The following is a 19,514-nucleotide window of genomic DNA, read 5'->3' as shown; positions in this document are numbered from 1 at the left end:
AATGAGGATGTGAATTATTGCATTTAGACTACTAGTAATGAGGATGTGTATAATTGCATTTAGACTACTAGTAATGATGATGTGTATTATTGCATTTAGACTACTAGTAATGAGGATGTGAATTATTGCATTTGGACTACTAGTAATGAGGATGTGTATTATTGCATTTAGACTACTAGTAATGAGGATGTGTATTGCATTTAGACTACTAGTAATGATGTGTATTATTGCATTTAGACTACTAGTAATGAGGATGTGAATTATTACATTTGGACTACTAGTAATGAGGATGTGTATCGTTGCTATTAGACTCCTAGTAATGAGGATGTGTATTGTTGCAGTTACACAATTAGTAATGGTGATGTGTATTATTGCATTTAGACTACTAGTAATGAGGATGTGTATTGTTGCATTTAGACTACTAGTAATGAGGATGTGTATAATTGCATTTAGACTACTAGTAATGATGATGTGTATTATTGCATTTAGACTACTAGTAATGAGGATGTGAATTATTGCATTTAGACTAGTAGTAATGAGGGTATGTATCGTTGCTATTAGACTGCTAGTAATGAGGATGTGTATTGTTGCATTTACACAATTAGTAATGATGATGTGTATTATTGCATTTAGACTACTAGTAATGAGGATGTGACTTATTGCATTTAGACTACTAGTAACGAGGACGTGTATTATTGCATTTAGACTACTAGTAATGAGAATGTGTATTATTGCATTTATCCATCCATCCATTTTCTACCGCTTATTCCCTTTCGGGGTCGCGGGGGGCGCTGGCGCCTATCTCAGCTGCATTTAGACTACTAGTAATGAGGATGTGTATTATTGCATTTAGACAACTAGAAATGATGATGTGTGTTATTGCATTTAGACTACTTGTAATGAGGGTTTGTATTAATTGCATTTAGGTTACTAGTAATAAGGATGTGTATTATTGCATTTAGACTACTAGTAATGAGGATGTGTAGTATTGTATTTTGACAACTAGTAATGAGGATGTGTATTATTGCATTTAGACTACTAGTAATGAGGATGTGTAGTATTGTATTTAGACAACTAGTAATGAGGATGTGTATTATTGCATTTAGACTACTAGTAATGAGGATGTGTAGTATTGTATTTAGACAACTAGTAATGAGGATGTGTATTGCATTTAGACAACTAGTAATGAGGATGTGTATTATTGCATTTAGACAGCTAATATTAAGGATGTGTATTATTGCATTTAGACTACTAGTAATGATCATATGTCGTATTGCATTTAGACAACTAGTAATTACGATGTGTATTATTGCATTTAGACAACTAGTAGTGATGATGTGTGTAATTGCATTCAGACTACTAATAATGAGGGTGTGTATTATTGCATTTAGACAACTAGTAATTGATAGCTTGCGTTTTCTTCCTAATCGTGGCAGTGACAAAACTGTGCCATGCACTTTATACTTAATAAATGCACGGTGACTTTCTGCTGAATTTATTGAGGGATTTTGTGAAACTTTGTTCAAGTCAATGAATCGTTTTTCTAGATCTGTGCTGAGTTCCTTTGACTTTCCCAGTGTCGCGTTTGTAACCGAGTCTAATGACTGCATCGCACGAGCTCTATTTAAATGGGCTTATAGAAGTCAGCAGGTGTCGTCAATCATAATCACTCACATGAAGTTAAGAGGCCATGCCATGAAGCTCATTTGATTTGATTGTAACTCTTCTACATCACAATTTATCACTTATGTTGCTGTATGTATAATTTTGACCCAGCAGATGTGCTCACATTTTCAGTAGAGCCATAATAAATGCATAAAAGAACCAAACTTCATGAATGTTTTTTATGACCCCCAAGTATGCGCTTCCAACAGTCTATCACAAAAAAATAGGATTTTTAGAAATTACTGGGATCTCAAGAAAGCCATGACATTATGTTATTTACAAGTGTATGTAAACTTTTGACCACGACTGTATACATATAAAATTATACATATATCACTGTTTCCCCCAGAATATTTGTGAGTTAAGGTGGTGTCCCTCCAGGGGGAGGGGGGACAGGCAGATGGACGGGGAAGGGGCTGGGTGTGTTTAAGAGACAGTGTAATTTGGCCTGTCGCCGCTTCACGTCTCCATCTGAAGTAGGCCGGCTTCGTCGCATGAAAAAGCCTACAATTTTTGGTTGTGTTTTCCGCTCCGTATCATGATTGACAATATACAATACATCTCAATATTTTTTTCTGGAAAGTAAAACCAATTAGATGGTTGTGTGGGTGGGACAGTGGTGGGTGCTGCAGAGACGTACTGACAGAGGCAGAGGCAGTACGAAGCGTAGCAGCTTGTTCAGAATTTTGTTTAGCACCAAATAATAATATACATGCATTTAATAAAGTCAAATACAAATGAGGCAACAAGAGAAGTATATATATGGGATATATATGTATATGCATATATATGTATATATATATGTATATGTGAGTGTGTGTATGTATATATGTATATATATGTGTGTGTATATATATATATATATATATATAGTTTTATTGTCCCAGCCCTATAGACAGATGACTATACACACAACTCATACATTGTTCTTAAGAGCGGCCCCCCGGGGGTGAGACCCACAGAGTGCGTGAACATGATTCTTGTGAGCCTCCTGCGTAGCAGAAGCCACAGTGGTGAAGACAGACACGCTGAAACACCATCCGGTGAATGTGGTCCGTGTGGAGTCCAGTGTCATTTCTAGTCTCACAACTCTTTGCATGGACTTCCTGTCAGACCATATTTGGCTCTTCCTCCACCCGTACTCCTCATCCTACCTGCTCTCTCCCTTTACCATTGTTTATTTGTGAGTTTTAGGTGTAATTGTGCTAAATGAACCACAGAGATGGCCTAAAATGTTAGCACGCTCACATATAATTGCTAACATTTAGCATGGGTGCTATCGTTTGCATGCTAAAAGTTAGCTTGTGTCACATACCAAGTTAGATGACTCTGGGGTAATCGGTTGAAAACTTAGCTTAAAAAGTTAGCACGCTATTGTTAGCCTGCTTGCAAGCTAACGAGAGCATGATGATAGTTAGCTTGTGTCACATACCGGGTTATATGACTGAGTTTAAACGGTTACAAAATTAGCTCAAAAAGTTAGCACGCTAATGTTAGCATGCTTGCAAGCTAGCGTGAGCATGATAATAGTTAGCTTGTGTCACATACCAAGTTATATGACTCTAAAGTGTATGGCTGGGGATTTAGAGGAAAAAAAGTACAATTAGCTCAAAAAGTTAGCACTTTAATGTTAGCATGCTTATCACGTGTGTATGCTAACAGTTTACAAGTGTCACGCACCAAGTTATATAACTCAGGAATAAACTGTTGCAAATTTAGCGCACAAAAGTTATCATGTTAATGTTAGCACGCTATCAGTTAGCATGTGTCACATACCAGGTTTTATGACTGTAAGGTGTATGGCTGTGTAATTGGAGAAAATAACCTTAAGTTAGCTAAAATGTTATCATGTTTATGTTAGTATGCTACTATGCTAACATTAGCATGGTAGCAGTTAACAAGTGTCACATACCAAGTTATATGACTCTGGGGTAAACGGTTGCAAAGCCAGCTCAAAAAGTTAGCTTGCTAATTTTAGCATGCTCGCAAGCTAACGTGAGCATGATTATAGTTAGCTTGTGTCACATACCAAGTTATATGACTGGGTTAAACGGTTGCAAAACCAGCTCAATAAGTTAGCATGCTAATGTTAGCATGCTTGCAAGCGAACGTGAGCATGATAATAGTTAGCTTGTGTCACATACCAAGTTATAAGACTCTAATGTGTATGGCTGGGGAATTAGGGGGGGAAAAAGAGAGTACAATTAGCTACAAAAGTTAGCACTTTATAATGTTAGCATGCTCACATAAAATTGCTAACATTTAGCATGTGTGCTATCATTTGTATTCTAGCAGTTAACAAGTGTCACATACCAAGTTATGACTCTGGGGTAAATGGTTGCAAAACCAGCTCAAAAAGTTAGCACGCTAATGTTAGCATGCTTGCAAGCTAACATGAGCATGATAATAGTTAGCTTGTGTCACATACCAAGTAATATGATTCTGGGGTAAACGGTTGCAAAACCAGCTCAAAAAGTTAGCACGCTAATGTTAGCATGCTTATTATGTTTGCATATTAACAGTTTACAAGTGTAACTTAAAATTTTTATACTTGACATGATCTCTGAAGTATGCTAACTCTGCCTATGTTATCATGCAAGCATTGGCATGTTAGCATTTTATGTTACCATTTAGGTTCATTTTGATCTTTTAAACCAAAAATTCATAAGTTTTGAGACATGTTTCCAACTTGCAAGTATGCTAACTCCGTTAAAAGAGGCGAATGTGAGTTAGCATTTTTGTAGCTTTTGAGCTAATTTTGTATGTTTACATCTAAATAGCATGGATTTTGATACTTGGAACCATCTAACAAGTATGCTACCTTGTCCTATGTTAGCATGTTAAGATTTTATGCTAGCATTTTTGAAAATGTTACACACATTACCTAAAAATCACAGATTTTGATACTTGGCACCATCTTAAAAGTGCACAAACCATTCCTATATCATCATGCTAATGTTAGCATGCTAACGTGTTATGCTAACAATTTTGGAAATTTCAAACCTAAAAATTATAGCCTTTTATACTTGACATGATCTCCGAAGTATTCTAACTTTGCTTATGTTATCATGCAAACTTTGGCATGTTAGCGTTTTATGTTAGCATTTAGGTTCATTTTGATCTTATAAACCAAAAATTCACAAGTTTTGAGACATGTTTCCAACTTGCAAGTACGCTAACTTTTTCTGTTATGTGAGGCAAATGTTAATTACCATGCTAATGTTTTATTCTAGCTATTTAGCTTATATATGTTTAAATTTAAATATCATGGATTTTGATACTTGGCACCATCTGACAAGTATGTTACCTCGTCCTATGTTAGCATGCTAACATTTGTGCTAGCATTTTTGCAAATGTTAAATACATTACCCAGAAATCACGGATTTTGATACTTGGCACCATCTTAGAAGCCCACTGACTGATCCGATCTCATCATGCTAATGTTAGCATGCTAACGTGTTATGCTAACAATTTTACAAATTTCAAACCAAAAAATCATGGCATTTTATACTTGACGTGCCCTTCGGAGTATGCTAACTTTGCCTATGTTATCATGCAAACATTGGCATGTTGGCGTTTTATGCTCGCATTCAGGTTCATTTTGATCTTATAAACCAAAAATTCACAAGTTTTGAGACATTTTTCCAACTTGCAAGTACTCTTAACTTTTTCCGTTATGTGAGGTGAATGTTAGTTAGCATGCTAATGTTTTATTCTAGCTATTTAGCTAATGTATGTTTAAATTTGAATATCATGGATTTTGATACTTGGCACCATCTGACAAGTATGTTACCTCGTCCTATGTTAGCATGCTGACATTTTATGCTAGCATTTTTGCAAATGTTACACACATTACCCAGAAATCACGGATTTTGATACTTGGCACCATCTTAGAAGTGCACTGACTGATCCGATCTCATGCTAATGTTAGCTTGCTAACGTGTTATGCTAGCAATTTTACAAATTTCAAACCTAAAAATCATGGCATTTTATACTTTACTTGCTGTCCGGAGTATGCTAACTTTGCCTATGTTATCATGCAAACATTGGCATGTTGGCGTTTTATGCTCGCATTCAGGTTCATTTTGATCTTATAAACCAAAAATTCACAAGTTTTGAGACATTTTTCCAACTTGCAAGTACTCTAACTTTTTCCGTTATGTGAGGTGAATGTTAGTTAGCATGCTAATCTTTTATTCTAGCTATTTAGCTAATGTATGTTTAAATTTAAATATCATGGATTTTGATACTTGGCACCATCTGACAAGTATGTTACCTCGTCCTATTTTAGCATGCTAACATTTTATGCTAGCATTTTTGCAAATGTTACACACATTACCCAGAAATCACGGATTTTGATACTTGGCACCATCTCAGAAGTGCACTGACTGATCCGATCTCATGCTAATGTTAGCTTGCTAACGTGTTATGCTAGCAATTTTACAAATTTCAAACCTAAAAATCATGGCATTTTATACTTTACTTGCTGACCAGAGTATGCTAACTTTGCCTATGTTATCATGCAAACATTGGCATGTTGGCGTTTTATGCTCGCATTCAGGTTCATTTTGATCTTATAAACCAAAAATTCACAAGTTTTGAGACATTTTTCCAACTTGCAAGTACTCTAACTTTTTCCGTTATGTGAGGTGAATGTTAGTTAGCATGCTAATGTTTTATTCTAGCTATTTAGCTAATGTATGTTTAAATTTAAATATCATGGATTTTGATACTTGGCACCATCTGACAAGTATGTTACCTCGTCCTTTGTTAGCATGCTAACATTTTATGCTAGCATTTTTGCAAATGTTACACACATTACCCAGAAATCACGGATTTTGATACTTGGCACCATCTTAGAAGTGCACTGACTGATCCGATCTCATGCTAATGTTAGCTTGCTAACGTGTTATGCTAGCAATTTTACAAATTTCAAACCTAAAAATCATGGCATTTTATACTTTACTTGCTGTCCGGAGTATGCTAACTTTGCCTATGTTGTCATGCAAACATTGGCATGTTGGCGTTTTATGCTCGCATTTAGGTTCATTTTGATCTTATAAACCAAAAATTCACAAGTTTTGAGAAATGTTTCCAACTTGCAAGTACTCTAACTTTTTCTGTTATGTGAGGTGAATGTTAGTTAGCATGCTAATGTTTTATTCTAGCTTTTTAGCTAATGTATGTTCAAATCTAAATATCATGGATTTTGATACTTGGCACCATCTGACAAGTATGCTACCTCGTCCTATGTTAGCATGCTAACATTTTATGCTAGCATTTTTGCAAATGTTACACACTGATTCTGATACTTGGCACCATCTTAGAAGTGCACTAACTGATCCGATGTCATCATGCTAGTTTTAGCATACTAACGTGTTATACTAGCAGTTTTGCAAATTTCAAACCTACAAATCATGGCCTTTTATACTTGACATGATCTCCAAAGTATGCTAACTTTGCTAATGTTATCATGGAAAAATTGGCATGTTAACATTTTATGCTAGCATTTAGGCTCATTTTGATCTTTTAAACCAAAAATTAATTGTTTTGAGACATGTTTCCAAATTGCAAGTATTCTATTTTGTTTTTATTTGTTACCACTGCAACAGGCAAATGTGAGCATGCTAACAGTATACGCAAGCTTTCGAGCAAATTTTTAATGTTTTTTTTTAGCTTACACATATCATCAATCAATCAATCAATGTTTATTTATATAGCCCCAAATCACAAATGTCTCAAAGGACTGCACAAATCATTACGACTACAACATCCTCGGAAGAACCCACAAAAGGGCAAGGAAAACTCACACCCAGTGGGCAGGGAGAATTCACATTCAGTGGGACGCCAGCGACAATGCTGACTATGAGAAACCTTGGAGAGGACCTCAGATGTGGGCAACCCCCCCCCTCTAGGGGACCGAAAGCAATGGATGTCGAGCGGGTCTAACATGATACTGTGAAAGTTCAATCCATAGTGGCTCCAAGACAGCAGTGAGAGTCCCGTCCACAGGAAACCATCTCAAGCGGATCAGCAGCGTAGAGATGTCCCCAACCGATACAGGCGAGCGGTCCATCCTGGGTCCCGACGAGCGGCCCATCCTGGGTCTCGACTCTGGACAGTCAGTACTTCATCCATGGTCATCGGACCGGACCCCCTCCACAAGGGAGGGGGGGACATAGGAGAAAGAAAAGAAGCGGCAGATCAACTGGTCTAAAAAGGATGTCTATTTAAAGGCTAGAGTATACAGATGAGTTTTAAGATGAGACTTAAATGCTTCTACTGAGGTAGCATCTCGAACTGTTACCGGGAGGGCATTCCAGAGTACTGGAGCCCGAACGGAAAACGCTCTATAGCCCGCAGACTTTTTTTGAGCTCTAGGAATCACTAATAAGCCGGAGTCTTTTGAACGCAGATTTCTTGCCGGGACATACGGTACAATACAATCGGCAAGATAGGCTGGAGCTAGACCGTGTAGTATTTTATACGTAAGTAGTAAAACCTTAAAGTCACATCTTAAGTGCACAGGAAGCCAGTGCAGGTGAGCCAGTACAGGCGTAATATGATCAAACTTTCTTGTTCTTGTCAAAAGTCTAGCAGCCGCATTTTGTACCAACTGTAATCTTTTAATGCTAGACATTGGGAGACTCGAAAATAATACGTTACAGTAATCGAGACGAGACGTAACAAACGCATGGATAATGATCTCGGCGTCTTTAGTGGACAAAATGGAGCGAATTTTAGCGATATTACGGAGATGAAAGAAGGCCGTTTTAGTAACGCTTTTAATGTGTGACTCAAAGGAGAGAGTTGGGTCGAAGATAATACCCAGATTTTTTACAGAGTCACCTTGTTTTATTATTTGGTTGTCAAATGTTAAAGTTGTATTATTAAATAGAGGTCGGTGTCTAGCAGGACCGATAATCAGCATTTCCGTTTTTTTGGCATTAAGTTGCAAAAAGTTAGCGGACATCCATTGTTTAATTTCATTAAGACACGCTTCCAACTGACTACAGTCCGGCGTGTTGGTCAGCTTTAGGGGCATGTAAAGTTGGGTGTCATCAGCATAACAGTGAAAGCTAATACCGTATTTGCGTATGACGTCACCTAGCGGCAGCATGTAGATGCTGAAGAGTACAGGGCCAAGGACCGAACCCTGGGGAACTCCACACGTTACCTTAACATAGTCCGAGGTCACACTGTTATAGGAGACGCACTGCATCCTATTAGTAAGATAAGAGTTAAACCATGACAGGGCTGAGTCTGAAATACCAATTCGTATTTTGATACGCTCTAATAAAATATTATGATCGACGGTATCGAAAGCAGCGCTAAGATCGAGGAGCAGCAACATAGATGACGCATCAGAGTCCATCGTTAGCAATAGATCATTAGTCAGTTTTGCGAGGGCTGTCTCAGTCGAGTGATTTGCCCTGAAACCGGATTGAAAGGTTTCACATAGATTGTTAAACGCTAAGTGCTCATTTAGCTGCTCTGCAACAATTTTTTCGAGGATTTTCGAAATAAAGGGAAGGTGAGACACCGGTCGGTAGTTTACCATGAGGTCTGGATCGAGGTTAGGTCTTTTAAGGAGAGGATGAATAACCGCTTTTTTGAATGCAACGGGAACAGTGCCCGAGGAAAGTGATAAGTTTATAATATTTAGCACTGATGGACCTAATAATACAAAAAGCTCCTTGATAAGTTTCCCAGGAAGTGGGTCAAGTAAACACGTTGTTTGTTTTATTCCATTTACACGTTGTAACAATCCTTCTAATGTTATTTCATCAAAACGAGAGAAACTATTTTGGATATTTGCAGTATCCGCCGTATATACAATCGTATCTGTGTTACTATAACCCCGTTGTAGCTGGGACGCATTGTCTATAATCTCCTTTCTAATAAGTTCAATTTTCTTATTAAAGAACTTCATAAAGTCATCTGCCGAATGGGTGGAGCTACTGGAAGGAGTCCCTTGTTGGGTTAGCGATGCTACTGTACTAAACAAAAATTTTGGATCGTTTTTATTAATGCGGATGAGATTTGAGTAATAATTAGTTTTAGCTAAGGTAAGCATGCGTTTATAAGTTATTAAACTATCACTCCATGCTTGATGGTGCACCTCAAGTTTAGTCGTGCGCCATTTGCGTTCCAGCTTTCTACATAATAATTTCTGAGCTCTAGTTTCTTCAGTAAACCATGGCGTACGCCTTTTTGGAGCCTTTTTTAACTTCAGCGGTGCTATACTATCAATGGTTTCGCGCAGGGCGTTGTTAAAGTTGTTAGTGAGGTTATCAATAGAGCCCACATACTTTGGGAACGGTGCCATTACCGAGGGCAGTAGGTCCGCAAGAGTCGTCGTTGTGGCAGCATTAATGTTGCGGCTGCTATAGCAGTTATTATTATTATTAGCTTGCCGAACATGAGTCTGAACTTCGAATTTTATAAGGTAATGATCGGACATTACTTTAGTATACGGGAGTATCATAACTTTGGAGACGGTGATACCTCTGACAAGCACTAGGTCTATCGTATTACCGCTGCGATGCGTCGGTTCATTTATTATTTGTGTAAGACCACAGCTATCAATTATAATCTGGAGCGCCACGCACGGTGGGTCCAATGGGGTATTCATATGGATATTAAAGTCCCCCATTATAATTATATTATCGGCGTGCGTCACTAGATCAGCAACAAACTCTGAGAATTCACTAATAAAGTCCGAATAGGGCCCTGGGGGGCGGTAGATAACGGCCAGGCACAGAGGCAGAGGTGTGGCAGACTTCATAGAAAGCACCTCAAACGATTTATATTTATTATTTAAGTTAGGACTAAAGTTAAAGTTTTCGTTGTATATTAGTGCGACACCCCCTCCCCTTTTGAGGTGACGGGCAATATGCGCATTCGTATAGTCATGCCATTTGATACATGTTGCAGCTTCGGCATATGCTAACTCTTCCTATATTGACATGCTAATGTTAGCACAGTAACATTTTGTGCTAGAAGTTGTGCTAAAAATCCTGGCTTTGAGACTTGATGCTTATTAGAAATAATTATATAATTACCTCATATAAACATCTTCTTTAGTCCTTAAGGTAAGATTCCAAATACCCCACGGCTTTGAAAGCAGCATTGGCTCAATGCAAATTTGCACACTTGAATGTTTCCAAATTCCCAGCAGCCTTAAAAGCATTGTGGGCTCAATGCAATGTTTTACACTAATGTTTCATATTTCCCACCAGCCTTGAAAGCAGCATGAGCTCAATGCAATGTTGTACAATTGAATATTTCCAAATTCCCAGCAGCCTTGAAAGCAGCATGCGCTCATCGAATAAGTCCAAATTCCCAGCAGCCTTACAAGCAGCACGGGCTCAAGTCATTATTGTACGCTTGAATGTGTCCAAATTCCCAGCAGCGTTGAAAGCAGCATAGGCTGACTGCAATATTGCAAACTTGAATGTGTCCAAATTCCCAGCAGCCTTGAAAGCAGCACGGGCTCAAGTCATTATTGTACACTTGAATGTGTCCAAATTCCCAGCAGCCTGACGAGCACCACGGGCTCAAGTCATTATTGTACGCTTGAATGTGTCTCAATTCCCAGCAGCGTTGAAAGCAGCATAGGCTCACTGCAATATTGCAAACTTGAATGTGTCCAAATTCCCAGCAGCCTTGAAAGCAGCATTAGCTCAATGCAATATTGTGCACTTGAATGTGTCCAATTTCCCACTATCATTAGTATACATGCTATCCCTTCCCTTTATTATTGTGTTGCAGTAGACTTCCAGACGTCACACACACGGCATCTGTAAAGCTGACCTCTGCTGTCGAGCACCAAATTCAGGGCCTTTTCTTTTACGTCCGAGCCAAAAGTAGAGATTAGCTGATACATTTATCATCAGTGGCTAATATGAATCATGATAATTAATCATTAGTATGATAATGATTATGTTATTAATATTGTTATTATGATGATAATGATTATGTTATTAATATTATTATTATGAGTACAGTTTAGTGTGGATGCAACACGCACTTCATGGACCACTGCGCTAACCCTTCCGCCTCATTGTTTTAAGCGCCCGTCAGTGGTGGCTGATCCTCTCAGCCAGGGTTCTCCAAAGGTCACAACCAATCACAAAGCACGTTTGCTCTTCGTGGTTATGGCAGCCGGGGTAGCCAATCGATGCGGTCGTTTCAGTCAGCTGACTGTGCTGCTTTTGTCTGATGGAGGATTGTGGGAGTCCTGAGCGTGACCTCTAGTTTTTTGAAAGAGCGTGTCATGATGTGTTCAAGGAGGTGGTGTGTCACGTATATATGTCATCAATGAATATATCTATATATCATCAGAATATATATCATCAATATATGTTTCATAAGCATCTATCTATGTATCTATCTATCCATCTATCTATCTATCTATCTATCCATCTATCCATCTATCTATCTATCTATCTATCTTTATATATATATATATATAAATATATATATATATATATATATATATATATATGTCATCAATAAATATATATATCATCAATATACATCTCATCAGTATATATATATCTATATATATCATCAATATTTGTCTCATAAGTATATATGTATCAATTTATATAATATATATATATATATATACTGTATATATAGGTATGTATATATATATATATATAATGTCATCAATATATATATATATATATATGTCATCAATATATACATGTCATCAGTATATTAATCAAATTATATATGGCATCAATATATACATCATCAATATAGGTAATCAGTTTATATATCATCAGTATATATATCATCAATCAATCAATCAATGTTTATTTATATAGCCCCAAATCACAAATGTCTCAAAGGACTGCACAAATCATTACGACTACAACATCCTCGGAAGAACCCACAAAAGGGCAAGGAAAACTCACACCCAGTGGGCAGAGAGAATTCACATCCAGTGGGACGCCAGTGACAATGCTGACTATGAGAAACCTTGGAGAGGACCTCAGATGTGGGCGACCCCCCCTCTCTAGGGGACCGAAAGCAATGGATGTCGAGCGGGTCTAACATGATACTGTGAAAGTTCAATCCATAGTGGCTCCAACACAGCCGCGAGAGTTCAATTCAAGCGGATCCAAGACAGCAGCGAGAGTCCCGTCCACAGGAAACCATCTCAAGCGGATCAGCAGCGTAGAGATGTCCCCAACCGATACAGGCGAGCGGTCCATCCTGGGTCTCGACTCTGGACAGCCAGTACTTCATCCATGGTCATCGGACCGGACCCCCTCCACAAGGGAGGGGGGGACATAGGAGAAAGAAAAGAAGCGGCAGATCAACTGGTCTAAAAAGGAGGTCTATTTAAAGGCTAGAGTATACAGATGAGTTTTAAGGTGAGACTTAAATGCTTCTACTGAGGTAGCATCTCGAACTGTTACCGGGAGGGCATTCCAGAGTACTGGAGCCCGAACGGAAAACGCTCTATAGCCCGCAGACTTTTTTTGGGCTCTAGGAATCACTAATAAGCCGGAGTCTTTTGAACGCAGATTTCTTGCCGGAACATACGGTACAATACAATCGGCAAGATAGGCTGGAGCTAGACCGTGTAGTATTTTATACGTAAGTAGTAAAACCTTAAAGTCACATCTTAAGTGCACAGGAAGCCAGTGCAGGTGAGCCAGTACAGGCGAGCCAGTACAGGCGTAATATGATCAAACTTTCTTGTTCTTGTCAAAAGTCTAGCAGCCGCATTTTGTACCAGCTGTAATCTTTTAATGCTAGACATGGGGAGACCCGAAAATAATACGTTACAGTAATCGAGACGAGACGTAACAAACGCATGGATAATGATCTCGGCGTCTTTAGTGGACAAAACGGAGCGAATTTTAGCGATATTACGGAGATGAAAGAAGGCCGTTTTAGTAACGCTTTTAATCTGTTACTCAAAGGAGAGAGTTGGGTCGAAGATAATACCCAGATTTTTTACAGAGTCACCTTGTTTTATTATTTGGTTGTCAAATGTTAAAGTTGTATTATTAAATAGAGGTCGGTGTCTAGCAGGACCGATAATCAGCATTTCCGTTTTTTTGGCATTAAGTTGCAAAAAGTTAGCGGACATCCATTGTTTAATTTCATTAAGACACGCTTCCAACTGACTACAGTCCGGCGTGTTGGTCAGCTTTAGGGGCATGTAGAGTTGGGTGTCATCAGCATAACAGTGAAAGCTAATACCGTATTTGCGTATGACGTCACCCAGCGGCAGCATGTAGATGCTGAAGAGTACAGGGCCAAGGACCGAACCCTGGGGAACTCCACACGTTACCTTAACATAGTCCGAGGTCACACTCTTATGGGAGACGCACTGCATCCTATCAGTAAGATAAGAGTTAAACCATGACAGGGCTGAGTCTGACATACCAATTCGTGTTTTGATACGCTCTAATAAAATATTATGATCGACGGTATCGAAAGCAGCGCTAAGATCGAGGAGCAGCAACATAGATGACGCATCAGAGTCCATCGTTAGCAATAGATCATTAGTCAATTTTGCGAGGGCTGTCTCAGTCAAGTGATTTGCCCTGAAACCGGATTGAAAGGTTTCACATAGATTGTTAAACGCTAAGTGTTCATTTAGCTGCTCTGCAACAATTTTTTCGAGGATTTTCGAAATAAAGGGAAGGTGAGACACCGGTCGGTAGTTTACCATGAGGTCAGGATCGAAGTTAGGTCTTTTAAGGAGAGGATGAATAACCGCTTTTTTGAATGCAAGGGGAACAGTGCCCGAGGAAAGTGATAAGTTTATAATATTTAGCACTGATGGACCTAATAATACAAAAAGCTCCTTGATAAGTTTCCCAGGAAGTGGGTCAAGTAAACATGTTGTTTGTTTTATTCCATTTACACGTTGTAACAATCCTTCTAATGTTATTTCATCAAAACGAGAGAAACTATTTTGGATATTTGCAGTATCCGCCGTATATATAATCGTATCTGTGTTACTATAACCCAGTTGTAGCTGGGACGCATTGTCTTCAATCTCCTTTCTAATAAGTTAAATTTTCTTATTAAAGAACTTCATAAAGTCATCTGCCGAATGGGTGGAGCTACTGGAAGGAGTCCCTTGTTGGGTTAGCAATGCTACTGTACTAAACAAAAATTTTGGATCGTTTTTATTAATGCGGATGAGATTTGAGTAATAATTAGTTTTAGCTAAGGTAAGCATGCGTTTATAAGTTATTAAACTATCACTCCATGCTTGATGGTGCACCTCAAGTTTAGTCGTGCGCCATTTGCGTTCCAGCTTTCTACATAATAATTTCTGAGCTCTAGTTTCTTCAGTAAACCATGGCGTACGCCTTTTTGGAGCCTTTTTTAACTTCAGCGGTGCTATACTATCAATGGTTTCGCGCAGGGCGTTGTTAAAGTTGTTAGTGAGGTTATCAATAGAGCCCACATACTTTGGGAACAGTGCCATTACCGAGGGCAGTAGGTCCGCAAGAGTCGTCGTTGTGGCAGCATTAATGTTGCGGCTGCTATAGCAGTTATTATTATTATTAGTTTGGCGAACATGCGCCTGAACTTCGAATTTTATAAGGTAATGATCGGACAATACTTTAGTATACGGGAGTATCGTAACTTTGGAAACGGTGATACCTCTGACAAGCACTAGGTCTATCGTATTACCGCTGCGATGCGTCGGTTCATTTATTATTTGTGTAAGACCACAGCTATCAATTATAGTCTGGAGCGCCACGCACGGTGGGTCCAATGGGGTATTCATATGGATATTAAAGTCCCCCATTATAATTATATTATCGGCGTGCGTCACTAGATCAGCAACAAACTCTGAGAATTCACTAATAAAGTCCGAATAGGGCCCTGGGGGGCGGTAGATAACGGCCAGGCACAGAGGCAGAGGTGTGGCAGACTTCATAGAAAGCACCTCAAACGATTTATATTTATTATTTAAGTTATGACTAAAGTTAAAGTTTTCGTTGTATATTAGTGCGACACCCCCTCCCCTTTTGAGGTGACGGGCAATATGCGCATTCGTATAGTTAGGAGGGGATGCCTCATTTATCGCAAAAAAGTCGTCTGGTTTAAGCCAGGTTTCGCTAAGACCGATGACATTAAGGTTGTTGTCTCTAATGACCTCATTGACTAATAACGTTTTGGGAGACAAAGATCTGATGTTTAGAAAGCCCATATTATAGGTAGTGGGCTGTTTTAAGGAATTGTTGATAAAATTATCCGTAGTAGCAATATTAATAATGTTGCGTTTATTATGCGAAGTGTACTTAAAATAATTACTACCATATCTAGGAATTGATATGACTGGAATTTTCAGATTTTCTACTTGGCGCTGCGATAAACTGAACGCATCATAATTTGCCACCTCAGTAGAACGCATGTCTAACTCTGACGTAGTCATAGACACAGTAGAAAAAACATTTTGTGAGTTGTGTATTATTCTACGAAAATTGCTATGTGTACAGGGATCGTCCAGCCTGGCGCTGGCTAGTTCTAGCTTAACTGACTCCATACCCAGGCTAGCAGGCTCTGTAATTGCCTCTGACCGGGCTTGCTCTAGTGCAGTTAGTCAAATGTGGCTCAATGCGAAGTCTATGTTCCGAGACAAGAGGATAGCGCCTTCTTGGTTAGGGTGAAGGCCGTCTCTCCTCAGCAAGCCAGGTTTGCCCCAGAAAGAGGGCCAATTATCAATAAACGTAAATCCCTGTTGTCTGCAGAAGCTATCCAGCCACTTGTTAAGAGAGACTAATCTGCTATATCTCTCATCATTGCCTCTCCCAGGCAGGGGGCCAGAGACAATTACTCGATGCCTGGACATCTTTCTGGCGAGATTACAAGCCCTGGCTATGTTTTTCTTTGTAATATCTGATTGTCTCATCCTAACGTCATTGGAGCCAACGTGTATTACTATATTCGCATAACTAGTGGTGCGGTTAGCCTGTCGTACGTGTTTACTAGACCTGTTGCGAGTTAGCTCCCTAAGATTAGCTTCAATGTCAGGTGCTCTGCCCCCGGGAATACACTTAATTGTGGCTGGTTTGCTAAGCTTTATGTTTCGGGTGATGGAGTCCCCTATGACTAAAGTGTGGTGCCCGGTAGACTGGGGTGTAGGACTAGCTAAAGGGCTAAATCTATTATGCGTCTCAACCGGTACACCGTAGCTTGTAGGCCGCTTAGGGCTGCTACAAGCTGGGCTAGTTAGCTCGCTACAGCTAACGCTAGCAGATGTGTCCGCAACATCTAAAGTTACGAAATTACACTGCTCTAACTGGCGGACACGGCTCTCTAGCAGAGCCAACCTATCCATGAGTAAAGTGCACGAAGCGCAGGAAGCCATACTCACAGAAACTTTCCGTCGCCGAGTGGGGTGCCAGCTGTCTTCGGGAAGTGGTGGTCAATGTTTGTTATCTATATATATCATCAGTATATTTGATCAATATATATATCACTTTATATATCAACATATATGTATATATATATAAACATATATATATATAAATAATTTATATATATATATATATATCAACATATATGTCATCCGTATATATATATCAACATTGTTTTATATATATATATATGTATATACATATATATATATATATATAATGATTGATATCTATAGTTAATATATATATATCAGTTTATATATCAACATATATGTCATCCATATATATATTTATATACATCAACATTGTTATATATATACATATATATTCATTAATATATGTAATTAATATATATATATTTAATCATTATATATATTGATGATATGAGTATATATGTCATGAGTATATAAGTCAGTATATATATGTATGTATATATATAATCAGTATATAAGTCCTCAATATATATATATTCAATATACACAGTATATATTATATATGTACATACTGTATGTATTTATATATATATATATATATATATATATATATATATATATATATATAGCCATCCATCCATTTTTCAACCGCTTATTCCCTTTGGGGTCGTGTGGACATACATATATATATATATATATATATACATACATGCATATAATATATATATATGATATCAGTATATAAGTCGATATATATATATGCCTTTATAAATATATGTGTATGTTTATGTATATATATATATATGTATATGTATATATAATGTGTGTGTGCGTGTGTGTGTATATACATATATGTATGTGTGAGTGTGGATATATATATATATATATATATATATATGTGTGTATTATATATATATATATATGTATGTATATATAAATATTTATATATATATGTGTGTATTATATATATATATATGTATGTATATATAAATATACATATATATATGTGTGTGTTATATATATATATATATATATATATATATATATATATGTATGTATGTATGTATGTATGTATGTATGTATGTATGTATGTAACATACATGTATGTATTTGTGGGAAAAATCACAAGACTACTTCATCTCTACAGAACTGTTTCATGAGGGGTGCCCGCAATCTCCTGACGATTGAGGGAACCTCTCATGAAACAGTTCTGTAGAGATGAAGTAGTCTTGTGATTTTTCCCACACATACATATTGCGCTCTACCACAGTATCGAGCTCTATTCTCTGGATAATCCAATCTATACATATATATATATATATATATATATATATATATATATATATATATATATATATATATATATATATATATATATATATATATATATATATATATATATATATATATATATATATATATATCAATCAATCAATGTTTACTCATATAGCCCTAAATCACTAGTGTCTCAAAGGGCTGCACAAACCACCACGACATCCTCGGTAGGCCCACATAAGGGCAAGGAAAACTCACACCCAGTGGGACATCGGTGACAATAATGACCCAGTGGGACGTCGGTGACAATAATGACTATGAGAACCTTAGAGAGGAGGAAAGCAATGGATGTCGAGTGGGTCTAACATGATACTGTGAAAGTTCAATCCACAATGGATCCAACACAGTCGCGAGAGTCCAGTCCAAAGCGGATCCAACACAGCAGCGAGAGTCCCGTTCACAGCGGAGCCAGCAGGAAACCATCCCAAGCGGAGGCGGATCAGCAGCGCAGAGATGTCCCCATCCGATACACAGGCAAGCAGTACATGGCCACCGGATCGGACCGGACCCCCTCCACAAGGGAGAGTGGGACATAGAAGAAAAAGAAAAGAAACGGCAGATCAACTGGTCTAAAAAGGGAGTCTATTTAAAGGCTAGAGTATACAAATGAGTTTTAAGGTGAGACTTAAATGCTTCTACTGAGGTGGCATCACGAACTGTTACCGGGAGGGCATTCCAGAGTACTGGAGCCCGAACGGAAAACGCTCTATAGCCCGCAGACTTTTTTTGGGCTTTGGGAATCACTAACAAGCCGGAGTCCTTTGAACGCAGATTTCTTGCCGGGACATATGGTACAATACAATCGGCAAGATAGGATGGAGCTAGACCGTGTAGTATTTTATACGTAAGTAGTAAAACCTTAAAGTCACATCTTAAGTGCCCAGGAAGCCAGTGCAGGTGAGCCAGTACAGGCGTAATGTGATCAAACTTTCTTGTTCTTGTCAAAAGTCTAGCAGCCGCATTTTGTACCAACTGTAATCTTTTAATGCTAGACATGGGGAGACCCGAAAATAATACGTTACAGTAGTCGAGGCGAGACGTAACAAACGCATGGATAATGATCTCAGCGTCTTTAGTGGACAGAATGGAGCGAATTTTAGCGATATTACGGAGATGAAAGAAGGCCGTTTTAGTAACGCTTTTAATGTGTGCCTCAAAGGAGAGAGTT

At 38.2% G+C, this 19,514-nt stretch overlaps 1 protein-coding gene across 6 annotated transcripts in view; it reads left to right on the top strand.

The window, feature by feature from the left end:
* Window positions 1-19,514, top strand: part of osbpl8 (oxysterol binding protein-like 8) — a 200,896-nt gene that overhangs the window by 74,135 nt on the left and 107,247 nt on the right. The window lies entirely within an intron of this gene.

The sequence above is a fragment of the Nerophis ophidion genome, linkage group LG10 (genome assembly GCF_033978795.1).
Source record: "Nerophis ophidion isolate RoL-2023_Sa linkage group LG10, RoL_Noph_v1.0, whole genome shotgun sequence".
Lineage (NCBI taxonomy): Eukaryota > Metazoa > Chordata > Actinopteri > Syngnathiformes > Syngnathidae > Nerophis > Nerophis ophidion.
This window is presented reverse-complemented; position numbering and strand designations above follow the sequence as displayed.